At 32.5% G+C, this 27,322-nt stretch overlaps 1 protein-coding gene across 1 annotated transcript in view; it reads left to right on the top strand.

The window, feature by feature from the left end:
* Window positions 1-4,734: 4,734 nt before the first annotated feature.
* The window catches only part of LOC118746876 (AF4/FMR2 family member lilli-like), a 71,854-nt gene continuing 49,266 nt past the window's right edge, over window positions 4,735-27,322 (top strand). Inside the window, exon 1 of the mRNA XM_036480837.1 lies at window positions 4,735-4,921. The gene's annotated coding sequence lies outside the window, so the exon portion shown is untranslated. The remainder of the gene's footprint in view (window positions 4,922-27,322) is intronic.

The following is a 27,322-nucleotide window of genomic DNA, read 5'->3' as shown; positions in this document are numbered from 1 at the left end:
TGTGACTCTCAAATATTGGGCGTAGTCGGTTTATTTCAAAGCATACCACCCATACAAAGCTAACCTCAAAAAACGCCTAAAAAAGGCCGTAAAAAGTGAAGCGACGAACATATCAATCCGAAATTTTGCCCTAATGTTAGTGATAATATTTACTAAACATCCAAAAAATGGGAGTACTCGGTTTATTTTAACACATACATAGCTTTCATGCGAACCAAACCGCAAAAACGCATTAAAAATATTTAAAATTCTGTAATTTTTTGTTGATCAAAAGTGTCAAAGTTAGCATTTATAAAGTGTAATTTTTGTCTGCTTATATTTATTTAAACATTTGGTTGAATTCCCTTATTCTATGTAAAAAAAAACTTATGATACATGCATCGATAACTATATTGCTTAGAATTTTAAAAAGGTGACAAGGAGCCAAAATTTTAAAAGCATATAGAATATTACAATTTCAAAATAATCCAACATTTTTAAAGTAACATGTGTCATTTCATGATTTTTTTTTTCAATTAAGGCAACGCAAAAATATCATTACTGTGTAGCTTTACTTTATTTTTAACAAGGACGTAGGCCAGGCACTGTTCTTAACTATTTCCAATATAAATGCAACAATTCAAATCGTAAAACAGCACTTCCAATTTTAGAATTTTGCACAGTAAAAGTGATCGTTTGACCTATTGTGTAGTGTCCTCAAACAAAGTACAGAGGCGAAGCCTGATCTAGGTCGGGAAAATGCATTCATATAAATTATACCGTACCAGAAAAAATAAAATTTCGCCGTACACCTTAGAAACTAAATGATTTTTTGCCAAGAAATTTCGAAAAAGTTTAAATTTTTCGTCACCTCTTCGACATTTACAGTCGGCTTTTAATGTGTATATCACACATCGATGTTCTTGTTGTTGCAAAGTTCATTGACCTTCCGCCCTCCGTTCTAGTACTTACCTACCAGATCACAGTTCTTATAACTCGAATGTACCACCCTAATGGACAGTAAATAAAGGCTCGCCAAAAATCACTAAACTTTTGCCAAACAATTATTACGATTACTCCACAATATAAATATTAAAAAAATCCATTGACACCGCCATTATGAAAGTCTCTTTGGGGAGTCAAAAATGGCTCGCTTTCTTTTATCTAAAGTTAACCAGAGTTGCAGTAATACATTTTGTATTCTGCAGTGCAATTCGGGCTGAAATAGCTGCCCTTCTTTTGCTAGCCAATTGAAAGACAGTAGACTAGATAATTTGAAATATTTTGTTTAGCACGAAAGTCTTAAAACAAAGCTCCCTTGCAAAATTTCATTGTAAAAAGCTCTTTTGATTGAAAGCACTTGAGGATACATGTTGCAAAAGGAGAGGTATGTAGTATATCATTTTGCACTGACGTTCCATTCGAGAGATCCGTGGTTAGAATCCTCGAGCAGCAGAATTTTTTCTTATTTCTGATTAAATTTTTCCCTGTTTTTAATGTAATTTTGCTTTAATTTTTAGATTTGATTGTTTTTAATTTCATTTAATTTATCGAAACTTTTTCTAGTTTTTCCTTTTTTATAATTTTTTTTCTTCACTTAATTTAAAGATTTTTTTTTTTAATTTCAATTAATTTTTAGAAGCTTACTTTTTTCTTTTCTTTAAAATTAATTTGTCTATTTAATTTGTTTTATAAAGAAAAATATTTTTTTGTTTTTAATTTCAGTTATTTTTTAGGCACTCATTTTTTTCTTTTTTTAAATTATTATTTTTTTTTTGTATTTCAACTTTTAGCATTTATTGTTTCAAAAAGAAAAATATATGTTTTTTAATTTCATTTCATTTTTAGAACCCTTTTTTCCTTTTATTAATTTATTTTTTAAATTTTGTTTTAATTTTTAGTTTTTATTGTTGTAAAAAGAAAAATTATAATATTTTATTTAATTAAATTTTTATAAAACTTTTTGCTAAAAGACACAGAATAACGCTAAGACCTCCCCGTTTGCAATCCTTTTAATTATTCTATCGAAAAACAACAGAAAAAATCTTTCAAGATTGCTGCTAGAATTGCCGTGCTAGTCTCCGTAGTGCGTATTCAACACCAACAATCAGCACAATCAACAACTCTTTTTTTTGGCCCGTCTAGCTGCTATGCGGACAATATTTTTATTCCTTCGAAAAGCAAATCTGATGAATTTATGAATCTGTGTAATTGCCATGTACTTATTTCTAACTGTTCATTACTGAATGCGGGAAAAATCGCGCAAATGTATGAAAACATATTCAATGGTCAATGGCAAGTATTTTTCCTTCACAATTATTAAAAGAATACAATGACTTCTTAGCCATTACTAGTTACTAGTAAGAAATTTAATAAATCCTCTTTAAAAAAAAACTGGCTCTAAACAAAAATATCAATCAAAAATTATATATACCGGCTAAGTTTTACGGAGTAAAAAATTTGTGTTTAATTTCAATTTAATGCTTAATTTGTCTTTTTGTCGCTCCAAATATCACTTTCACACTAAATTGCCATTCAAGTATGTATGTATGTAAATGTGTAACTAAAAATAGCACACTTTAATCATAGTTTGCTGTACATAATCTAAGTCATAAATCAGATTCGTGTCATTAATTTCAAAATGTCAAGCAACTGGAAATGCAATCCACACAAAAGCACCAACATAGCCATAGAATAGCAGCAACAAATACAGTAGGTGTCATACAAAGTTGCAAAAGTATATCTTAGTATGTAGCATTTATACAAACATATATATTCAACATCATTGCCAACACACTTGCGGCAGCTGTTGATGCATGAGGTGTCAATTGCGGGTGTCAAATGTTGCTGTCAACACGCCAACCAACAGCTAGCAGCCAACAGCTCCAACAGTCAAGCGTAACAGCGTCTCGCGTTGCGCTGCGCTGCGCCATCGTTCTGCCATTGCAGCTGCATTCTGCATTGTTTAAAATCATAACTGATTACATGCAATTTGCAGTGGTAAAGTGAAAAATAAAAATTAAAATTAAATTGTAAAATAAATATTGAGCACAATTTTTTTGCAGTTTTCAGTATTTATTATACTTAGGTGTCTATGAAAAGCATGTATATGTAAACATATGTTCGTACATATGTGCACGCTTTCGCAATGATGAAAAAAATATTTATTGCAGCGCGCAAGAATAATGAAAATGGTAATTAAAATTAACTGATGAATGCAGTGTATTTATTTGGCGCGCTCGGCGAAGTCGCGAGCGATTGCGGCTAAGTGGCAAGCAGCGAGTTAGCAACTGGTTTATTTTTATCATTCTTTTCTATATAAATATGTACACTGGCGGTAAAAATAATGGACTCGTCGAACTTTTAAGAAGTTTGGCTATATTTATTTAGTTTATTTTATGTTTAATATTTTTTTATAAAAGCCTGGCTAGCTGTACAACAAACAGCATATAAATCGCCTTTTCAAACTTTATACGAAAATTATAAAAATTCGACAAGTTTTCACCAAATTTTTAAACAAACAAAAAAAAAAATTCAAAAATTTATTGCACTAAAATTGAATGGGCTATAAAACTGCATACAAAAAATTTTTCTAAAAATTCTGAATAAAAAGTTTACAAAACTTGGTGAAAATTTGTCGAATTTTTATAATTTTTATTTTAAATTTGAAAAGGGGATTTATACGGTGTTTGCTATATAGCTAGTTAGGCTTTTATATTAAAAAAATATTAAACATAAAATAAATCAAAGAATAATAGCCAAAACTCTTCAAAGTAAGGCGAATCTATTATTTCTGCCGCCAGTGTATGTATGTATGTAGGTATTTTTAGTGTCGTTTTTCCTTTTGCCCAATATGTATTTACGTGCTTTTGTGGGCTATTGTTTTTCCTCTTTTTTTCCCTCTCTCTCTCTCTGTGTTGACACGGTAGCTGGCATGCCGAGCTGTCTAGCCCTTCTGTCTGGCGTCGTGCACGCCACGCTTGAGCAAGGCGTCTCAAGGCCTTTGCATTCACTCGCCCACAAAGTTGCAAACAAATAGGCGACGGTTAGACGAGATGTTCGCTTGGTAACAAACACGCAACACGCTACAGTGGCTAAGCGAAAGATTAACAACAATGTAACAGTGCAAGAGTGTTGTTTGCAGCAAATGCTAAATGATATATATATTTTTTTGTAATCGTTGTAGGTTTTTGCGCAATTTGTGCATTTGTCATAAATGTTTTCTTTAATGGTGCGATTAGCGACAATGTTGCACGTCGATTAAGTCAATGAGGCAAATTAATGTTTCCTTTATAAAAAACAAAAAAAAAAATAAATAAATGCTTACACCTGAGAAATATATATGTGGACCTATTCAGGTTACCGATATCGATGGAGTAACATTTTTTTAATTCAATTTGAGTACTGCTGCGCGAATGACTACTATTAAAAGAACACCGAAAACCAAATCTTGAAATTTTTTTACTTATACCGTATTTCCACTTAGCATTTAAATGGCGAAAAATGTGCGTGCCGTTTAAAACGAATTTAATGACAGCTTTTCTAATTTTTTAATGCACAAATTTGTCATTAAATTGCATATCATTTGATGCCTAATGTAAATGCGGCATTATAATTTATTTTATTTATAAACAGTATATTATTTTTTTAAATAACGAAAAAACAAAATAATATAGTATAGTGACAAATTACTTTCTTTGTACATATATATATATTTAACAACTTTTCTTTCGTTTTTATTTTTACCTTTGCAGGTCGTATATTATTGATTGCAGTTGGCATTTCTTTGGGCGTCGCATGCATCAGCGTTTTGATTGTTGTCATAAATTGTTATCGTGTCACGGCGCTAAAACGTCGTGCCACTGTCGCTCTAACATTACCAATTCCACTGTTGCCCGAAGATCAAACACTTCTGCACACTGAGCCGGACAATCCTGTACCCGTAAGTTTAACTAAATATGAAATTTATGGAAAATATAATATTACACCGTGCAACAAAAATGAAAAAAATAAAAAAAAAAACACGAAACAGCCAATTTACTCTTGAAGCTATGGGTCAGAAATAGTAAAACTGCGTTTTCAGTTTTTTTCTCTGATGTCAGTACTTTGAAATTTCAAAGAGATGCTTAATTCAAAAAATTATGGGTACCAAATTAAAGAGAAAATCTGTAGAATAAAAAAATAAAGCTTTTTAGTTTACGAGTAGTTATTGGAAATACCCTCCAACTTAATTTTATTTTTTAAGCTCATAAAGTTAGAAGGACGAAATTCTAGGATGTGGTCGTATGTATATTAGCTCTTGGCATATAATTTTTTTTAATAAATATCGCAAATTTTTATGGATATTCATGAATAAAATTTCAAAAATATATTTTGCACAAAAAAAAGTTTATTATATTTTTAATTCTACAGAATTTTCTCTTTTATTTGATAGTCATATTGTTATTCCACATTTGAAACTTCAAAGTACATTTAAAAAATTCTGACGCCAGAGAGAAAAACTAAAAACGCAATTTTACAATTTTGGTACCAAATTTCGCGAATATATGTATATATTTTTTTTTGTGCTTAAAATTTACTGTAATGCGGTGTTATAAGTGTGTTTAATGTAAACTTAGTAAGGGTATTCAGACAATTGCAATTTGTACAATAAAACAAAACAACTCGTTGTTGTCAAATCTTCCATACGAAAATGCTCCATAGATACACATTTTTTTCACTTGTGACCTCTTAATTTTGTTATATCGCGAGAACTTTTATATTTTCTTAATACCAGAGTTTTTGTTTATATACATTGGAAAATTTTATATCATAGTTGATAGCCAAATGCTGGCCATTTTTTAACAAAAAAAAATTAATAATAAAATAAAATAAAATAACATAAAATAAAATAAAATTAAACTAAATTAAATTAAATAAACTAAAATAAAATAAAACTAAATAAAATAAAATAAAATAAAATAAAATATAAAAAACAGTAAAAAAAATAAAGTTTTAATATTTCGTTCAAAAAGAACGCATAATTTTCATCTTTCATCACCTCATTACATACATACATATTAGAGCACGTCAAAAAAAAAAATTGAAATCCTGAAATGCGACCGGAATAAGACTCAAATTTTAGCATTTGGTATAGTAATAATCCTCCATAAATGAATGTATGTCATCTTAATCGTACGAAAAACAAATCAAATATTTCATTTAATAATTTAACTTAATGCGGCGGCATCAAATTCTTGCACCCGTTTTATTAATCTTCCAATCAAACCAACCACAACCAAACTAAGTAGCAGACCCCCCCCTCTCAAATGCTTTGAAAACGCTATTTCTTGTTACCCAATTCACTTTACCTGTTTATTCGTAAAACGTACGCTCTCCAATAATAAGAAAAGCTTTTACCCTGCCTAATGGCCTATAAAATATCTCAGACTATCTTATATAGTTAAAGTACAGTTAAAGCCAGAACTGTTACTAAAATGCTACTTGACCATAAACTTAATGCAAATTCTTTATCAACAATAGTCATACGCAATGCCTTTTCAGCACGTACATGCTTTTACAGTGCTGGCCACTTAAATAGCGCTTCTTTTTGATCTTCAGAATTGACAGTTTTCCGTTTGTTTATTTAATTTCAATACTTTTTTTTTTTAATGTAGCATATTCTATGGCAAAAATAACGTAAGACCAATTTTCAAATTTTCTAAAAAATTTATAAGAATTCAACAAATTTTCAACAAAATTGCAAACTTAAAAAAATATCGGTTCTTTTGATTATGCAATTTTAGAATACGTTCAATTTTATTATATTAAGTTGAGAGTTTCAAGTTTTTAAAAAAGTTTAAAATTTGTATGAAAGTTTGTTGAATTATCATAACTTGTATAAAGTTTGAAAATCGTATTTACGTGGTTTTTGCTGTAGAATTTGCTATATTTTTATTAAAAAAAAATTATTCGAAACTATTCAAATTGCCGGCACTGTATATTTACTTGAATGGGTGCGCGTGACTTGGAAAATTCATAAATACATACATAAATATGTATGTATACACATACTTAATATTTGCCCACAACTGTCGCTACAATAACAATTGGAATTATAATAGCAAAGTGCAATTCTTAGTCAAATTTGGCAAACAATAAAATTTTAATGTTTCAATTTCCTCTTTTGTTCTACGTTAATGGCTTTATTCACAGACAAACGAGCACGAGAGAGAAGAAGATCAACAAAAAAAAAATAAAATAAAAAGTATTTGCATAGCGACTGTGACGGTGACTGTTTTTTGTGCGTCAGCGCTCCTTTGCTAAGTGAATTGGAAAATGTGTTAGACCGAAATGATGGGATGCTCAAAGGGATACCCAGACATGGATAACATTTGTGACTACGAAATGTATATGTACCTACATACATACCTATGTATGATCAAATGTACATACATATGTCTGTGCGTTTAAGGTGAACTCTATGCAAATAAGCATTCTTTAGGGCCATTAACTGTATGAAATTATGCTTGTGCATACATAAGTATGTACCAGCATTTGTAGGTTCCCTTCTTAGTTTAAGGACATTCAGTGAAATGGAAAATTTTTGTCTGCATATCTGCAACTTGAATCAAACAAACAGTCAAGCATACCTACATTTATATGTTTCTATGCCGTCTATTGTCGTTATAATCCACCTACATATCTATGTATAAGTTGACATTTAATATTTATGCATATACATACATACATACATGTATGAACACTTGTACAGTGTTTGCCAAATACATATTACGTACATATGTAAGTGTCCTTTAATTGTTTACTTTGGTGTGTTTATTACGGCGTCTATACGCCTACATAGATATATACAATACATAAATATGTATGTACATATGTACATAGGCATGCATGTTTGTTTGCTGTCTGGATATTTGTGCAAATTGCAAACTCGTGGTATGCTCTATTTTCTACGAAACAACGCCTTTAAAAGCCTTTTATTAATGAATTTATGCGTCTGCCCTTGCGTTTGACACACATAGATAACATGTTGCGGGCGCCATTTTAACCTATAGATTGCACAAGTACATGTTCACATATATATGTATGAGCATGCGTATGTAATTCGATTAGATAAATATGTATTTTGTAAATGTCTTCTTTGCTGTGTTTCTCATTAATTACGTATATGAAAAGTTTTAATATGCATCTGCATTAGTTACGGTCAAAGCACATTCCCCGGAAGAAGCTTTTTAAAGCTTTATATAGATTTTATATGAGCGAGATCTTCACTGATCTACATAAACATACACATAAGACTTATGTATCTACATAAGTAATAGGCAAAGAGAGCTTTTACGATTTGCATGAATATGAAAAATATGTATATGTATATAGAAAGCCCAAAAAACTCTGTCCGCATCTAAGGCAGTGCCTATCACTGATCTACAGTGGTCATGGACAAGACATATCTCCCAGTTAAAGCTTCAAAAGCGTTCTGTAGATTATAAAATGCTTAAAAAAGCTCAGCATAAGTGCAAAGCGATGCCCACCACAAATCTACACACATATATTAGCGGAATACTTAAAAAGCTGTTTTCCGACTGATTCATAATATGAGAAGATCATTGAAAGCTTTTACTAAAGAAAGCTTTAAAACTTTTCTTCCCAGGACTTTATTTTGGTAACATGAAGCAGTGATGGACAAAGAGATCATTTACTCTACTCTCGTGTTCTGCAAAATATGTGTATAGAAAGCTCAGGGTAAAAGCTCGCTCTGATCGCTACTATTTGATATACAAATTAAAATTGCATAAGGCTTGGTTATTCGTAGAGAGATAGCAGAGATATTATTGAAAGCTTTTACGCAAAAAGGCTTAAAATTTTTTTTCGAGGGTTTTTTTGGTTAAATAAAGCAGCGATGTGTAAATAGAGGCTTTATTCTACTCGCATTTATATATGTAAACTATATATGTATATAGAAAGCTGAGTGTAAATGCTTCATATGATCGTTGCTATTTTACCTAAAAATCAGAATTGCAGAATGCTTTGTTATTCATAGAGAGCTTTCCATCTAACCCAGCACGATATAAAAGTACAGAGAGTTAAAACAAAACTGTTGATCGTGGCTCTACTGTGGTATAAAGAGTTTTTTTACAGCAACGTGAACTGAAAAACAGCTCTCCAAACTCCTGACTTTTTAGCAATTACTTAGCTATTTCATTTTAATAACTTTTAATGCTTTCAAAATGGCTAATTGCGTATTTTCCAAGGCGCTCGCAAAGAAATTTTGTTTTTAATCTGCTGCAGTAGCTGCAAATTGCCAGCCTTTTCCATACTTCAACCTGGCTTCTTTCGAAGCTGCGGCTGGCCTTCTACATTTTACTTACTTACTTATCTCCTGGATTTTTGGCCTTGAATCGTGGTGGGAATTCCTTCACCCACTGCCGGCTACTGCCGCTTCGGCTTGTCTTACGCGTGCGTCTCTACGACCCAATTCTCGAATTCGTACACTATCACGGCTCGCTATCTTTTGCTACTGATCAGCTTGGATCTGAATTACTATTTCCTAACTGTTCATTAGTTAGGACCCAATGATATAAAATTTATAGTTCAAAATGGAAATTACCACACTTACTCACGGATGCGTCCCCGCTCCGTCCAAATATCCACAACAGAAGATGCAGCACTTTACTTAGTCTAAAATGTTTTTAAAATGTACGTACAAACACAGAGCGTAAATTTGCAAATTAAAGCTTATAAACGTATGTATGTATGCATGTGCCTACTTTAATATTCGACTTAATAGCTCCTTGCGGTAATTCGCATATATTCAAATATTTATTGCATTGCACAAACATGCATGCATGTATGACTGAGTGTTTATTAACGTCTGGCTTTTGCTAACAATAAATTAGTCTGCAGACTTAAGTTACCTATTTAATGAAATTACCTTAACACCGAGTAGCAGCTGTTAAACTCTTCCATATGTATGGAAATATTCTAGGGTGTGATTAAATGAAGAGATATTAAAATTAGAAAAGCAGCATTCATATTTCGTAAGTCGAGAGGGTTTTAGAGTTGTAGAGTAATGCCGATGGGCGCTTCACAAAAACAGATATGTAGTGCTATTCTCTAGAAATGGCTGATGATGTATGTACATAGATTGGTGCACTTTCACGCCCACTACATTAGGACGCAGATATGTGATATTATACGGTTTAAAAAATATTGGTTTTTATAGCTGGTAGGCGTGGCAGTCGGCTGATTTTGATCATCTTACAGATTTAAATCTTTTTGGCTAAAACTAAGTTACAAACCGAATTTCTTCAAAGTCGGATAAAATTTAGCATATCCGCCCCAGGTGTAGTGGGTGTGGCAGTTTGCCAATCGATTAAATTTTTCAGATTTCTTCATTTCTAAGCAAAAATACTACAGATACAAAATTATAGAAAAATCGCTGCACGATTTGTACTCTTTTCCATACTTTATATGGGGCTCGCCCACTGTGCGCCGGTTTAGCCGTGACCCAAAAGTGCCTAGTGACCGTGCATTCCAAAGTAGAAAACCTCAGCCTTCGATTAGCTCTCTTAGCAGTCTCTTTATTCTGTGGCAACTCCTCAAGCGCCTCTTATCTGGCTATGAAGTTACCTGCGATAAAGTTGTGACATTCAAAAAAAAATTACCTTGATGACGAAGTGATCTTATGCGACCATTTGCGAAGCACTCCGATTGCCGTTCGGCTATCAGAAGCTCTTCTCAGGGGTTGCTGCCTATTGGTGGTTTCTGCGCTTATCGAGGGCTCTATAACTGCTGTGCTTGGCCTAAAAAACAATATATGTATTGTCACAATAGGACACTCAGTTTGCTGTGGCGGAAAAATATCATCTAAAGTGCCCCAACTGTAACCTAAGCTTTCTTTTAAATCATGTTTATATTAAGTATTTTTTTCATCTTTCAATTCATTTTTTTGTTTTTTTTTTTTTATTAAAGCCAATAAATATCCTCATATTGATATCCATATGTTCAACATGTGGTACAGCATGTGCCACAGTGCGTATGAGTAACATTGAGTAGTCATCGTATTTCATCATTAAAACTGAGCTCGGTACTTTTCCTACAAAAGCTAGCATATTTTGATTGCATGCTGTATCTAAGGGAGATAATTGAAATGTGAGCCACAATAAGTGTATATATATAAAAAATCAGACCACTCAGATATAAGCAGCTGCGTAAGAAGACTGTTTAGCAGTGGGACAAGCTTCGCACAGCCATAATTACAAATGTGTGTAACTGTACCTTTAGTATGTATGTGTATGCTCTAATATATATATATTTTTTTTTTGTATTTTCTTACGCCGAACTTTTAGCATTTTTTTTTTGCTAAAAAGATTTGCATATTTTCTCAAAAAATACAATCAATCTAATGGCGTTACACCTACATGCGCGTATCATATTTACATATGTCTGAATGGAATATACATATATCTGTCTACAATGTAGATTCCACATGTACATACATATGTACCAATTTGAAGAGACCTACGCACATCATTTAGGTACTTAACCGAAAAAGTTTGCCAAAGGGTTACCTAAACGACAGCCATCTAAATAAGTATTCAGGCGTCATTTTCAATCCACTTCGAGCAACTTAAATTTCAAAGCGCATACGCAAAATAAAAGAAAAAATTAATATCCTTATAAGCAATACCAGGAAATGAGATATGCAGGCTGCCAGACTGCCAGACTGGAGACGTCCTTGAATGAAAATTTTAAAAGTACTTAAGGCAAAGCAAACAAATAAAATAAAATCGAATAAACAAAGCAAAGAAACTTGAGTTAAATTTGAGTAGAATGGATGGAGATGGGAAGAATAATGGTTTAATAATGTATGAGGCAAAAAATTTCATAGAGCAAAAGTAGGCACCTTCAACCTAAGCACAGCCTTGGAAACGATAAAGAGCGCAAAGAAAGAATGCGAAAACCTAACGAAGGAAGAAACGTGTATGCACATCACTTGCAGGTGGCAGCAGAGAGCGCGTTTGAAGTGTGTGCATGACTAAAAGTGAGTTAAATTGCTTGAAAAAGTGCTGCTGAATTATTATTCTACGCAAAACTTTGTTATGCCAAAAAGGCAAACATGCCTAGCATAGATTAACGCAAAAAGGCATAACCAACTAAAACTTAAATATCTTCGAGCAATAAAATATTTACTTGCAGCGACTTACGCGAAACCTTGCAGCGTTCAGGATAAGCATACATGCATACATGCATACTACCAATTTTCGGCACACAAAAATAATCCGACTTGATTGTGATGGCGACAGCAGCCGCATTGATGTGGATAAGAATTGGCACAGACAAGCCTTGTGTGCCTTCGTGAGTTAGAATATCCTTAAGCGATTATGCGACAGACATGACAGCAAAAAAAAAACACAAAAACGAGAAACAATTTAGGAAATGAAAAGCCAACAAAGCGTCGCGCCGTTGATGTCTACATTGCGGTAGTTGCATAAATTTCCTACGCCTACGTTGCATAATCGCAGACACAAATACAAAGGCGCAGAAGGAACAAGTAAAAGAATGGGAGAGAGTGCCAGGAAAACAGAGAAAAAGAGAGAGATAGAGAGGGCTTTTGAGCAGCTAGTGTTGCCAGATTTCCTTATTAAAAAACTGTATGTAAATTTCCGGAAAAAAAATGTGTTTCAACCAAAAAATTGTGAGCTTCAAAATTGGTTAAAAAAAAAAAATTTTAATTTTATTAAACAGCCCATTTTGTTTTAATGAAATTCAGTTTCACTATTTTTGTAAACTGCTTTGCTGATTTTTTGAGCATTTGATTCGGTACCTTAAATTTAGTACCTCCTGAAGCATTTTTTTTAAGAAAACTTTAACTCTTAAAATCCCAGAAAGGGTTGGAACTTCTATTTTATTTCTTTTTTTTTGTAATTAATTAGGAAAAATATTCTTTCCACATTTCCACATTGTTTCAAATCAGAAAACACTGCTCCTTCGTCGTCTCCTTTTTTTCTGAAAAATTGACTTGCAAATTGACTCTGGCAACATTGGAAGCAGCCTAAATTATACTACGTAACTCAGCTGGGTAGAATTTCATACTCAACTCACACACACACACAGCTTAAGTGGAAGTAATTTGAATCGTCTACCGAAGACTTCAAGGACTTTCGCTTACTTGTAAGCAGCTAAGTGTCGATAGCCAAAATGTGAGGAAGAGCGCGAACAAAATAAAGAGGCCGAAATGACGCGTCACGCTGCAACACACAGCCAAACATAAGCTGAATGCATAGGTAAATACTTAAGTGCGTGTGTGTGGCGCTCTTAAGTCGCCCGCACCAATTGACGCCGACGCCGACGCCGCAGCCGCCGTTGCAGAAACTTTGAACAACATAGTGGTGTGTAAAATCAAATAAAAGCAAATGAAGTACATAAAAACTTCGAAGATGTAGCCGTGCGTTTACGTGCGCTCCAAAATGTCAAACAACATATACTTAAAATGCTGAATATGCAGGTCGCAAGTAAAAACATGTTGTGCCAGCATTGAGTATTAGTGTGTGCCATATATTTAACTAAGCTGGATGTGGTTGGCGTTGGTAATATTGGTTTGTTGGTGACTTTTTAGAGCAGACAGATATGCCATTAGGCTAAGCAGTAAAATTCGCAAAAGTGTCTGGCACGTGCAAGCCATTACCAATTATGTATTTGTATGCGAGTGTGAGTGTGTGTGTGGTTTACTGGGTATTTTGTCGTCTGGCAAGTATGTATGTATATAGAATACATTTATTGGCTTTTGAAGTTAAGCTAGCTTGTCCACAAGGGAAATACTTAAAAGAAATTCGACCGCATCTCGTTGTGACTTTTATATTTGCTCAACTCAATTGTATACATAGTACTTTTTTTGTAGATTGTTGATTGGTCGGTTGAGGAATTGACCGCAATATATTTTTTTTCTAAGACAATCCAAAGTCTATTTAAAAACTTTACTTCAGTGGGAATAGTGCGAACTTTTTTGCAGCTTTGAGCTAACTTTCCTTCATACTAAACTGAGTAAAGAAACCTAATGCTGCAGGATTGATTAGAAAAAATAAATCAGCTGTAAGCAAAAACATTTTCAAAGTATTGTATGATGAAACTAGCCAACCCGGCGGGCATGCAGCAAATACCCTACAAATCTCAGGATGGCACTGAATAATAGAAAAAAACATAGACCACCGCACACCTTGACCCCAATCAGAGATCGAAAATAACCGTTTAATTCCAAGATTTATTTTTTTTTTCTCTTTTTCGGTATTGAATAATCGTCGTTTTGTTGTTTTATTTATTTTTTGATCATTTTTCACCAGGGCCCAAAAATAACTGTTATCTCGAATATCTCTCGATTAAAATTTTTTTTTTTATTTCACCGATAAGAGCTATAATCCAAGGTTTATTTTTTGACGTTGTATGATAAACGTTATACGATAAAAATATTGACGAAAACGGCGACGGAGATGGAGAAGATAAAAATTATGAAAATAAAGGAAGAGGAGTGAAATAACTAATAATTATCAGACAACGTAAAGAGTAAACGTTGGCGAAATAAAAAATACTAGTGAACCCGCATGGCGTTAAAACTAAAACGCCCAAATCTTTATTTCAAAAACTTAAAAAATATTCCAAATGTTAGTCAGAGTTATAAGATCCAAGTGCCAGTGAAGAGCGGTCTGACATAGTGCAAGTTTTTAATTCCATCAAATTTCAAATTACTCTATAGCGATGAAAAAAGTTCTTAATTAAAAAACAAAAATATAACTTTATCACATATATACAGGTAAGGTCTTACATTTGAACTCTCATTTTTGAAATTGCCTTTCAAAAGTATTGCCAAACTAAAATCTTCTTAAACCTCACACCCTTTATTTTTTTTTCTAAGTACAAAATTAAGGCATCAACGAAAAACTCAAAATGTATAAAAAGTTTGAGGTCCCTACCAGAGTTTGAAAAAATTTAACTTCTTTAAAATATGAATAACTTTCAATAATATGTCAAATTTATCAGATTCCAAGTCAATTTTATGTCCAATTCTTGAGAAAAAAAAGTTTTTTAACCCGAAATTTATTTGATTTAATTTTAAATACATTTTTTTTAATTTTGAGATTTTCGTGGCTGTTTTTGTTTTGTACGCAGCACAAAATAAAGGGTTACCCAAAGCAAAATTTTGATGTTGATATTTTAGAGACCACCGTAATACATATAAAAACGAAAACAATTCTTTTAGCTACAGTTATATGCTTTTATGTACACTTTTTGGTTAAAATAACGGTCATTGGCACTTTTCTGATGACAGAGTTAGTGCTGCGTAGAGATTTTCGAAAATTCACACTGCCTCTTTAAAATAGAAGGGCGGCGTTTGACAGTGAACTTGGCGCCAAACTGTCGTTGCCGAGTTTGCAATACATTAAAGTCGTCACATAGGTTTCCCTAAAAAATAACGAGAACGGTCCAGAGCTTCTCAATGGAATTTTTGAGCTGATCATTTATTTTTTTTTTATATCTAGCAAGCATATTTATTATAATTTTTTTTTTTAATATATATAAGAGCTCTCTTCTCTGAATTGGTTGACACTTGATCCTCAATGTACCCATTCCCATACAAATACTACAATTGAGTACCCTACAAAACAGCCACCCAGCATCTGAGTTTTTAAATCAAACTTTATGAAGTTAAACGCTAAAAAAAAAATACTTGAAAAAAATGCCCACAAAAAGCGCAATTAAAGCTTTATTTTAACTGCCAGACTACGCAGACTGATTCCGTTGCTGACGTAAATGGCTGCGTCGCCGATATGCATACTTACATACATACAAACATGCATACATGCATATTGATAACAGCTGCAGGGTGTAGACAAAACAAGCAAAAGAAACAGCAAAAAAAAGCAGTGATTAAAATTTTAAAACTTTTACAAAAGAAAGAAACATAAAATAATATATAACTTGATTAAAAGCAGACGGACACTGCGCAAAAAAAGTAACAATTTTTTAAATGAAACCTAACAGACTGACAAAAACAAAAAAAAAATTAAAAAATAAGTAACATCAAACAACGTCAGGCAGCCAGCAAAAAGCATAGCAAAGTCTCGGTTAAAAAGTAAAATTCGGGAATGCAGATAAGCGGCTAAAATATACTATGTATGTAAGTATGTGTGTTTATGCTTGCCTCAAATGCCAACAGCAATATGTTGCAATATTTGTAAAATTTTATTTCACATACATATGTATGTAAGTATTCATGCATGCAATGCACGGTAATCAGCAAAGGCTGCCGAAAGCAAAATTCTAAAGAAAGTCGCATTTTAATAAATCCACAATATGAAAGCTTCAAAAAAAAACGCTTAAAAATGTAATCTTTTTAAAAGGGAACATAACTAAATTTCACGGTCAAATATAAATGCGCTGCAGTTGATATTTTTGCCAAGTAAACAAGATAATAAATTATAAACAAAAGAGAGCCTGATAAAAAAGTTTGTACGAAGATAACTAGAAGAAGAATGTAAGCTACATAGTATACCCTGTACGGAAAAGAGCTTGACACGTTTTATTGGTAAACAAATTATAACGAATAGTAATAAAATTCTAACTCGAGCACGGAGCGGTTTAAGAGCTTAGGAATTTAAGCGTATAAATGCGCAATATTTCTCATAAAAGTCTGCCTTTCAAAAGTGGCGATAGTTCTTGGGTTCTTTAGATGTTAGAAAAAATCAAGTCAGTGCAGCAAAACCTCGGCCTCAACCTGTCACCTAACTACTATGTATTCTTGTTTTTAAGCGCTTCCCATCAACTTTTGCTTATCATCATTTCGCTCGGCAAGTGACTCAGTTAGGTATTTCAATGTTTTAGCACTTGAAGCAACTGCATACATATGTATCTCATAAGCCAATGTGGCTACTGATACTTTATTTATAAATACTGCACATACTTACATGCATACACACACAAATGTGCATATGTGCATTGTTTACATTTTTTCAATAAGTTTTTCTTTTTTTTCACTGCACAAAAGTTTCATATTACAATAACAATTTTTTATAAATATCAGTAACTCGCTACCAACTACACACACACACATATCCTAATGTGCATGCATACATATGTATGTACATATACATATTTACATATGAGCACATCATGTGATCAGACACAAGTGGCTGCCATTCGGTAGGTAGGTTTGTACTTATGCAGTATTTAGTGCAGCTAATGAAATCCGATACCAAACATCCTGTTTTGACCAGACACAATGCAAAATGCTGGTCGCCGGTTGTGTGTATGACGCTTGTCATTAGGAGTAGATCAAAACATATATTTTCCTCGTTGGACTGTGTGACAATTTCACGAATATTGAAATAAAATAAAAAAATCCAATTAAAACTAATCTAAAAAAAAAATTTGAGTTCGCATCTGATAAAATGGCAAATTTAAAATTTTAAGTTCCAAAAAATTCCGAAATATTTCAAAATACATAAGCTGAAAAAGTCCAAAAAATCCCGAAAAGTTCCGAACGATCAGAAAATAATCCGGTGAGGCACTGAAAAAATTCCGAAAACATTCAAACAAGTGATCCCGAAAACTCCGCAAATTTCCGAAAATAAATTCGAAGATGTCTCTAAAAGTCACGAAAAATAACAAAAATTATGATATATGACAAAATGTCCCGAAAAGTTCTGAAAGAACCCGTCAAAATCTGGCGAAATCCTAAATAACTTCAGAAAATTTTAAAATATATCTTGAAAATCCCGAAATAGCTCCCAAAAGATCGCAAAAGATCGCAAAAAAACTCCGCAAAAGCTCAAAAAAAATCCGTAGATATTAAAAATGTGCCGCGAAGTTTCGAAAAACTCCAAAAAAAAAAAACAAGAAGGATGCCGAAAAGTGCCAAAACGACTCGATAAATGACGAAAGGTTCTCAAAAATCCTCTAACAGTCTCGAAATATCCCGAGGAAATCTGGCGAAATCCTGAAAAAAACTTCATAGATTAATCAAAGAAATCTCGAGTCCCTAAAAAGTGCCAAGAACCCGAAAGGCTCCTTGTAAATCCCCTAAATTCCCAAAACAATATAAAAAACTTGCAAAGATCTCTTAAAAGTTCAAAAAAAATCTGAAAAATTACGGAAAAGTCCCTAAAAATATAAAAATAATCGGCATTTTCCGCTCAAAATAATTTCAGTCAAGTATTTTTAAGCCATGAATAGACATTTTTTTCATAATTTGTTGATTCACAAGGTGTCCTTTTAAAATGTATGGCTTTATGATAATATGACTGTTGTGACATCTTGTGAATCGCCTATAAGTATGTCTTTTTCATTAAATTAAAAATTTAAAATTTCAAAAATTTAAAAATAAGTTTCTTGTATTTGCGACCTCTAATTTTTATCGATATAAATTTACAGCTACTGCAAATCCAATAGTATCTAAATATTTAAATTTAGGGAAAAATTTAAAATTTTCGCTTACCATTTTCCTTGCGCCTGCAAGAAGTGCAGTTGAATTTACTCTTCAATGTCGTTAAAAAAATCTGTGTGCAATTTTTTCATTGCCAGTGGTACGTGACCGCATTGCTGGAAATACATATATATGTATGTATATACTTAAATATGTACACCTACACATGAGCATTTGTTTGTGAAACTCGCGTATGCATAAATTCCTGCATTCCAAAGGTCTCATGCATGTATGTACCAATATATGTATGTATGTATATATGTAAGTAAATACATATTTATACAAGCTATTGCGCTTTAAGCCCTTGAGGATTTATAATTTTCAACTTTTCAACCAGTGAAGAAGAGAATTGTAGACTCTAGAGAGAAAAATATGCACTTTACTATGAAAATTTTCGTACATGCATATGTATGTATAGGCGTAAAGGGTGTGTCAGATACTTATATCTCATCTAGTTCATCTAGTAGAGGCCACTTGAATACGAACTTTGATTCATTACTTACTGTTAATATATTTTAAATGTTTTATAACAAAAAAGTCCAGTAAGTATGTATGTATATAAGTGTTAAGTAATGCTGTAATCATATCATGAAGGCGCCGTCCTTTTTTACAAGGATGTGTAGACCGCAGTTCGATTTATGTATGTTCTATAGTTTTCATTTTCCTAAGTACAAAAGCAATCTGCTGCAGAGGGTTTGTATTCTGCGGACACAATCATCATGTCTTTTATATGAAATGTGATCTTCAGTCAATAGAAGTGTGTAGATCTTAACAACCTTCGTCCTGAATACAATTTTACAAAAGAAACTGCAGTAAATTTTTACCAGAATCAGTTAGTCATGTAAAGAAAATAATAAACATCTGTTGTGTATGCAGCCTCGGTTTACCTATATAGTTTATATAGTAAAGATAAAAACAGTGATGTACTTACAGTGGCGGTCAAAAATGGATGAATGGTGTTTCGTTTTTAAAACTTACAATGTTTTACAAATGCCGGCCAAATTCAGTTGTTTGTACGACAGAGAATGAACAAAGCATTGAGGTGTCGAAAAACATTTGCAAAAATTTAAGTTTTATTGCGGCTTCTGGTAGAATACCCGCCCAGTAAAAATGTTTGCTCGGTAAGATTTTTGTATAAGATGACAAACCCTTAGAAATGGGCGCGACAGTTTTAAGACCAAAGTTAACAAAATTTAGATTTTATGGTGGATTTCGGCAGAATATCTATTCACCAAGAACGTTTGATCGCATTTTCTTTTATTAGGGAAGAAAGCCTCATTGTTGTTTAATGCATATTAAATATTTCAACAAGAGGATAAAAATCTGAAGCATCTGAAGCAGCTTGAAGAAGACAAAATTACATTCGCACCCTATATTTAAAGTAAAAATTCAATTTTTTTAATAAATCCATACATCCAAATATATCCAAACCAAATGTATGTAATAAACTTGAATATAAGCATACATATACACGCTTGCATATTTAAAAAACAAAGCAGTATGAATAACCGACAACAGAATAATGTTATCAACCGCAAAAATACTTACATTCCTGCAGAATGTGCTTACATATATGCACATATTTATGTATGTAGATACATATGCATATGGATATGTAGATATATTTAAAAATCTAACTTCTATATATAGCAGTCATTCACACTTCGCTTGCATACCTACAATGTGCATATTTATGTATGTGCATTAGGGTGGTCAAAAAATGCATGTGGAAAAATTAAAGTACGAATTTTAATGCTCGCATCTCCTTGAATTGTTCTATATCGAATAAATATACCCCGTGTTTTTCGAAATCAAATAATAATTAGAGGTCGGTCAAAGCGCTCAAAGTTGTCCATGTATTTTATATGGAAAAAATCATTTTTCGTGGAAATGGTATATATTTCTTCAGAATCGCTATTTTTCGATCTGTTTTTGTTTTGGAGACTCCCAATTATTTATTTAACCAGATTTTAATGCCAGCGATCTTTGATGGGTTCCACATGCAATTTTTTGGGGTTTTAGGGGACCTATAACAATACTTAATTCAAAAAAATGGGTAAATAAACCATTGGGCATTGGAGAAACGAAGTTTTCCGGTCGAAAAATATTGATTTTCACGAAAACTAGTTTGTTTTCCAATTAAAATAAGGGAAAATTTGATCGCTTTGAGCGACCTCTAAATATTTTTAGATTTCAAAAAAAGAAGTATAATTTTTTCGGTATAGAAAAAAACCCTAGCGGTGAGAGCATGGAAATTCCAACTTTACTTTTTTTATTTGTACGACCCTAATGTACATATGACCAATGTGCACATATGCTATATACATATGTATGCACTGAAGTTGTTTTCACTGCAAGGTCTGATCCAGTTGTTATTTTTCTTGGCGCTTTAACTAATTATACATATATGTATTTATGTACATTAGAGTGGTCCAATTTTTGTATGGAGGAAAATTTTCATCCTAGAAAAGTTGTTTCCTTTTGATATTTTTAATACCTATACCAACTTTCAGTTTTCTACAAAAATATAGGTGATTTTATAAAAAGCTACTGTTGCCATGACAACTGAAGCTTGTGCGAGTTTTTTAGATAATTTAAATTTGAAATTAATTAAGGCTACTTAACCAATTGTTTGATTAATATATGTATGTACCCAATACTTCTAGAGTAAAATATGAGCATCATGAGCATCAACTAAGTTTATACATATGTAGCAACGTAAGGTTCGGTACCAGCACCTCTTTCGGCAAGAGGAAAAATTTAGGAAGGTGCCCCAAATCCTATCTTCGGAACAATTTCTTTGGACCACTCTAATGTACATAAACATTTACTATTCCAGTTCATCATCCCACAATGCGTCACTGTATGCGATGGCGGTGCAACTGCATTGACATTCTGTCTGTGATTGTTTGTTTGTATCATACCCATCATCGTCTGGCTGTGGTGGTTTTTGTTGTAGTGCTGGAATTATTTGTTTGTTTGTTTGTCTATCTGTCTGTCTGCCTGCCTCCTGCCTATCGACCATTCTGACGACAGTCTGACTGTCCGTATATGGTATTTGACTTCGCCACTCTTCTACACAACCACCTCACCTCGCCTCGCATATCACCGCCAAATGGCATAAGTACCAATTGTAGAGTACGAATTGCAACTGCAAACAACGCAAACAGTAACAACAACAGCAACAGCAATAACAAAATGTAGACGCGTCAAATGCTCGCGACGTTGACACAAAATGCAATGCCACTGAACTTTAATTGGCACATTTTGATAATGAACCGTCAGCGGCGGCGACTGAAACAAAGACAACAATTACAACGACTATAACATTAGGTGCAGTAACAAATAACAACACAAACAAATCATTGCAACAATATGTACATATGTATGTATGTATATGCAGGCCAACAACAACAGCGAACGATTGCTCGTAAATTCACAATGCAAAAGTAACAAGTAATGCAAGTAACAAGTAAATCGCATTCAGAGCGAAAACAACAAAATACCTACATATTAAAGCAAATGCTGGTGACACTGCGGTGTGACGTTGTGGCTGGCTGTCGTTGCCGCTGTCAAAATCACCGCTGCGGTCGTTCGCTCTGCTACAAAAGTAAACAAACTCGCTTCTAGAGTGGCGAGTAAGTATAATCAACGCAATGACAGTGGCATTCACCGCAATAAATGAAATATTTTAAATAAGAAATATGCTCCTCACAAAATAATAAAAACAAAAAATAATAATAAATGCAATAAATTATAAATTAATGTAAATTTTTATGCATGCATATATATGTCAGTTTTTGCGAAAAAATTCCATTTTGTTTGGCGAAAAAATTTGCTACATTTTTGATATGCCAAACCTTATCAGGAGAACTATTAAGTGAAAAAAGAGGAGGCTATGGGATTGAGAGGGAGAGGTATTTATGCATACAACTGTACATTTAAATATACATAACTGCAAATATCTCAGTTGATATTTATACCTGAATATTTGCTATAAGTTGCGAAACTTCTACTAAAGTTATGTTATAGTACAGCAAAGGACTCAAGCATACTGAAATCTACGTCACTCATACGCAGTGGCGTGCTGTTTTTGGTGTACATCTACTAGAATACATATGTACGTAGGACATGCATACATATGTATGTGAGTATTTCTATACCATACTCATCCTCCAAACAAGATGTACACAAAGCGTCTTATTTACTAGGAAAATCTGTATTAGAGGGTTCTTTGCGGCGAGAAATTCGAATTTGACATTACTTTTGCGGCCCGACAAATATTTAGTACAGGTTTCATACAAAAAATATTAAAAAATTGCCGAAAATGGCCAAAAACGTTGATTTTTGCATGGAAGTGGGCCAAAATTTGCTGGAAATACTACATTTATTTTTTTGTTTTTATTTTTTTTCTTTTGATAAAATTACATTGCTGAAAATTTCATTGCAATCAGCGAAGAAAAAATATACCACTCATAAAAAATGTTGGATTTTGAGCAAAACTTTCAAAATTTTGTATACTAATAAAGCAACTAGCTTCTTTCCACTATACCTATTTTCCAGGCTTGCTGTTATCTGGCGAAAGCTCTCACTATGCTCGTCCAATTGCTAAAAGTTTCATAGCTTTTCAGGACAAAAGTTTCACAGCTATGAATTTAAAATCGTTCAGAAATTGTGTGACAAAAAATAAATCTCCGCGCTTTAACAAGATCAAAGTCCTAACTACAAATTATTTAGTTCTTTTGTAAAAAAATGTCTCGCTGCGTAAGTGAATTAGTTTTACGCAGCCAGTAGACAAATATTTTTATAACAATCCATAAATTTGTACGTCTTTTTAAATATAAATAAATAGACCTGTACGCATTTTTTTTTCATCAAAAAAAACCACCACTAAAACTAATTAAAGAACCACTTGGCTTGGGCATAATGAAAAAATGGTACATTGTGACGACAATAACAATATAACTAAATTGTGTTTACACACAAACTACTTACTAGAAAAAGTACGATGAAATTCAAAAATAACTAAGTGTAACAAAATACCAAACAGTGAAACGAATAAATATTTAGAGGAAAAAATAAAAACAGCGGCGGAGAATGCAGACATTCAAAACATAAAAATAAAATAAACAAAATTAAATACGTAAATGCCTAGTCAACAACGGATGAACCACCATCACCAGCAGAGTTAGCACAACCACCGTCAGAGCATAGCGTAAATAATCAAAGTAGCAGTCATTGCAAAATTTGTGAAGGCACAGTCAGTCAAGCGCGGTGTGTACAGAGGGTTAAGGTATTTTGTTATGTCTGCCCACAGCTGTGCTAACTCTATGGCACAATAGCGGTCGCATGATCCGACATGGCTATCTGCTTGTTTGGCTGTCTAGCAACTTGTCTGAAAATTGGTTAGCCAACTGCGGCGGCTGGTGGTTGACCGTCGAGTGCGCAGACAGAGTTGTACACCAAGGTGTGCAGTGAAGAAACTAAAACAAAAACGAAAAAAAACAGCTAAATTCGTTGAAGCACAGCGAATAGGTAAACAAACCAGGAATTGCGAAATGAAAAACATGCGCTGTTGCCATAGGCGATGCAGTCGCATTGCAACCAAAAGTTGACTACCTCAGTTCTAATTTTTAGTAGAGGTTACCGGTGGGAATTCGAAGTAAAATAAAATAAAAATTAGCCATACTCCTTCTACAATCTTGCTCCTAATGGAATTTCAAAACAGCAAGAACATTTCTAATTTTGCAAAGAATGCTGCAATGAATTTTTTTCACTTTGTTTATTTTGCCATTTATTTTTGGTCATTTTTTTATTTATTCTTAATTTAATATTAATGATATTTCCTTTCATTTTGCGAAAAAGTTTTTCATTCATGAATTCTCCGCACACTCTCGCATTGCTTTGCTGGGCACTGGTGACTGACTGCTATTTAAATTATTTATTTGCGTCATTTTTTATTTTATTTTTTTTTTTTTTTGTATTTTGCCGTTAAGCGCAACATTATTGGTTGACTTTTGGTGGACTTTTATATTTTATTTGCACTAAATTTAGTATATCTAAATGTGGTTGTGTATATTTAAATATAAAACAAAATTCTTTACTATGCATACATATATCGCGTATGAAGACTTTTCTGATGAATCTTTATTTGTATGGTTCGACCACGATTTTTTCACATTTAAAGTATTTATGTACAGACATAAATGCAGGACTCTGACCAGCTATAACTCAGCCTGTTTTTGAGTGTTTATGAACTATTTTCTTTAGTATGTCCACTGTCGAGTAAACATTTGGCGAACTTTGCTTTTTAAAAAAGATAAAATATTTTTTTAAACCGTGGTAGGGACGGGTAAATATTTTTTTTAATTTTCGTAGAGATCTTTATTTATCTATGTATGTAACATAGAAAAAAATAAAGGGATGCACTCTGCAAAATTTAGCTGATATTTTTAATGGCCACCCTAATGTACATAACGCATCTCTTATAATATAAATGGGTTTTAAGGATAAAGCGACCCCATCAGGTAACCGATCTAGGGTTATATTATTTAGTTCGTATCCTGGCTTTGAAAATACAGAGGCCAAAAATAAAAATATTCGGTGAAATAAAGACTTAAATTTTTATAAAATCGTAAAAATTTAAAGTGTAATTAATATCGCAGCTGGTAGTGAAAAACGTGTCCACATTCCATTATAGAATATGATTCTCTCACAAAAAATTTAAAATTATTTTTTTACTTTTTAAGTAAAAGTTTTCCAGTCATTTTTACGTTTTATTTTTAAAACTCAGCCGTTTTTTTGAGACTCCACAAGATTTTTTTCGAAATTCTTTCGGGATTTTTTCGGCTTTAAGAGATTTTCACAATTATTAGTGGCTCTTACTTTAAATTTTAAAATTCGCTCGTTATTTTTTTGGCAGAGTTTAGGACTTTTCGGGTTTAGTGTCTTGCTTATTAGGAAGTTTTCATGTTTGCCACAGATTTTTTTTTTAATTTTTTGGAGTTTTTGGCAAGGGCTTGATTGTTTTTCATGATATGTTGATAATTTTCGGAGCCTTTTCTGGATTTTATGCAAAGTTCTGTTTTTTTGGACTTTAAATTTTCCATGCTTTAGTTTATGGGGATCTGGTTGGATTTCTTGGAATCTTACGGGATATTTTCCAAAATTTTTCAGATTTCCTCGGCATTTTTTCGGGACCGTTAAGGACTCCACGGAGTTTTTTTGAGTTACTACTGTTTTACTTTTTTGAAGTTTTCGGAAACTTTTCAGAATTTTTCGCGGTTTTTGCTGAATTTTTTTTAGACTTCTTACAATCCTTCAAGTATTTATTTTATGATTATGATTATGATTTTTTTTTACAAAAAAACTTTTATTTACCCAGTGTGCTTCACTGCGCTTAGATACAATAATTTTTTTTTATGGCCATAGGTTCAACAACGTACGAATCTATGTTTTAAAAAAAATACTCAAAAATAAAGCAGTACCCGGTAAATAATATACCGAATCTTATGTTGCCAGTAAACTTCAGTTTTTCAAAAAGATTTAAAAGGTGTCCACTTTTGAACATAGTGTATGTATGTATGTATATTTGTATGTACATATATTTCTTTGCACCTATTTGTGTCTGCAGGTATGCGCTTTTGCGTCAATAACAGGCATCACATCCAAAAGTACGTGCGGGCGTGGGCATCTCTTGTATATATGTAAATATATATGAGCACATATACATACTTATATTTATTTATGTACATTTCCTCCTTCAAAAATTGCACTATTTCCGACTTGTTTGTTTTTGCTTTTACTACTTATTTTTTGGCTTTATATTTTACAGTTTTATTTGTTTTCTAATTATTGTTGTTGTTGTTGTCATTCTTGGCCTAACGCCAACTGAGGCAAATGTAACGTCAACGTGCTGTTGTCTGTCTGCTTTTCTTAGTTGACAGCAGCAAGTTGAAAGACGAACAAAAACAATACATAATAGCAACTGCAACCGAGAGACAGACAAAGTGACTACTACTTACTAGAGATGCTACGCAAGCACATATGTATGTATATAGATATGTATACATATTTATATGTATGTATGTCTGTTTATACATACGTATTCCCGTTGTAATGCAGTTGCCAGACAGACAAATAAAAGACTAAAAATTCACACACAAAAAAAAAACAAATAACTAAAGACATACATAAATATTTATATGTGTGTAGGAAGGCGCAATCAGACGCAGTCAGTCAGTCAGAAAGACAAACAGGAATAGTAATAACCGACAAACAACGTTAAAGTCGTGGTCGTCGTCGTCGTAGTCGTTGTCTTCACAGACACTCAGTCTGCAGCCAAGAAAAATAAATTTAAAAAAAATAATTATAAAAATACAAAAAATAAGAAAAAGCAAAAACAACAACTAGCGAACGTGTTATTCTCATTTGCTGCAATTCGTATTTGTGTATGTGTGTACTATATCTATGTATGTGGTATATTTGTATATTTTCTGTAGCTACTATTTGTTGTGTGCATTTAAAGGTTTACTGTTTGTTCGCGAGTAAGGTAGTTTACTTTCAGGTGTGTGGAGAAAAGTGAGGTTAGCAAAATTTTCATACAAGTACCTACTTAATTGGGTTTTAAAGCTTAGAAGATATTTCCATTTGAATAAAGTAAAATAAAATTAAAGAAATAAAGTAAAATTAAAAAATAATGTAAAATAAAACGAAATAAAATAAAATAAAATAAAATAAAATAAAATAAAACAAAATAAAATAAAATAAAATAAAATAAAATAAATAAAATAAAATAAAATAAAATAAAATAAAATAAAACAAAATAAAATAAAATAAAATAAAATAAAATAAATAAAATAAAATAAA

Source organism: Rhagoletis pomonella, unplaced genomic scaffold, assembly GCF_013731165.1.
Source record: "Rhagoletis pomonella isolate Grant_MI unplaced genomic scaffold, Rhpom_1.0 Rhpom_scaffold_00011, whole genome shotgun sequence".
NCBI classification, from domain to species: Eukaryota; Metazoa; Arthropoda; class Insecta; order Diptera; family Tephritidae; genus Rhagoletis; species Rhagoletis pomonella.
Note: the sequence above shows the minus strand (reverse complement) of the source record. Positions and strands in the feature narration are given on the sequence as shown.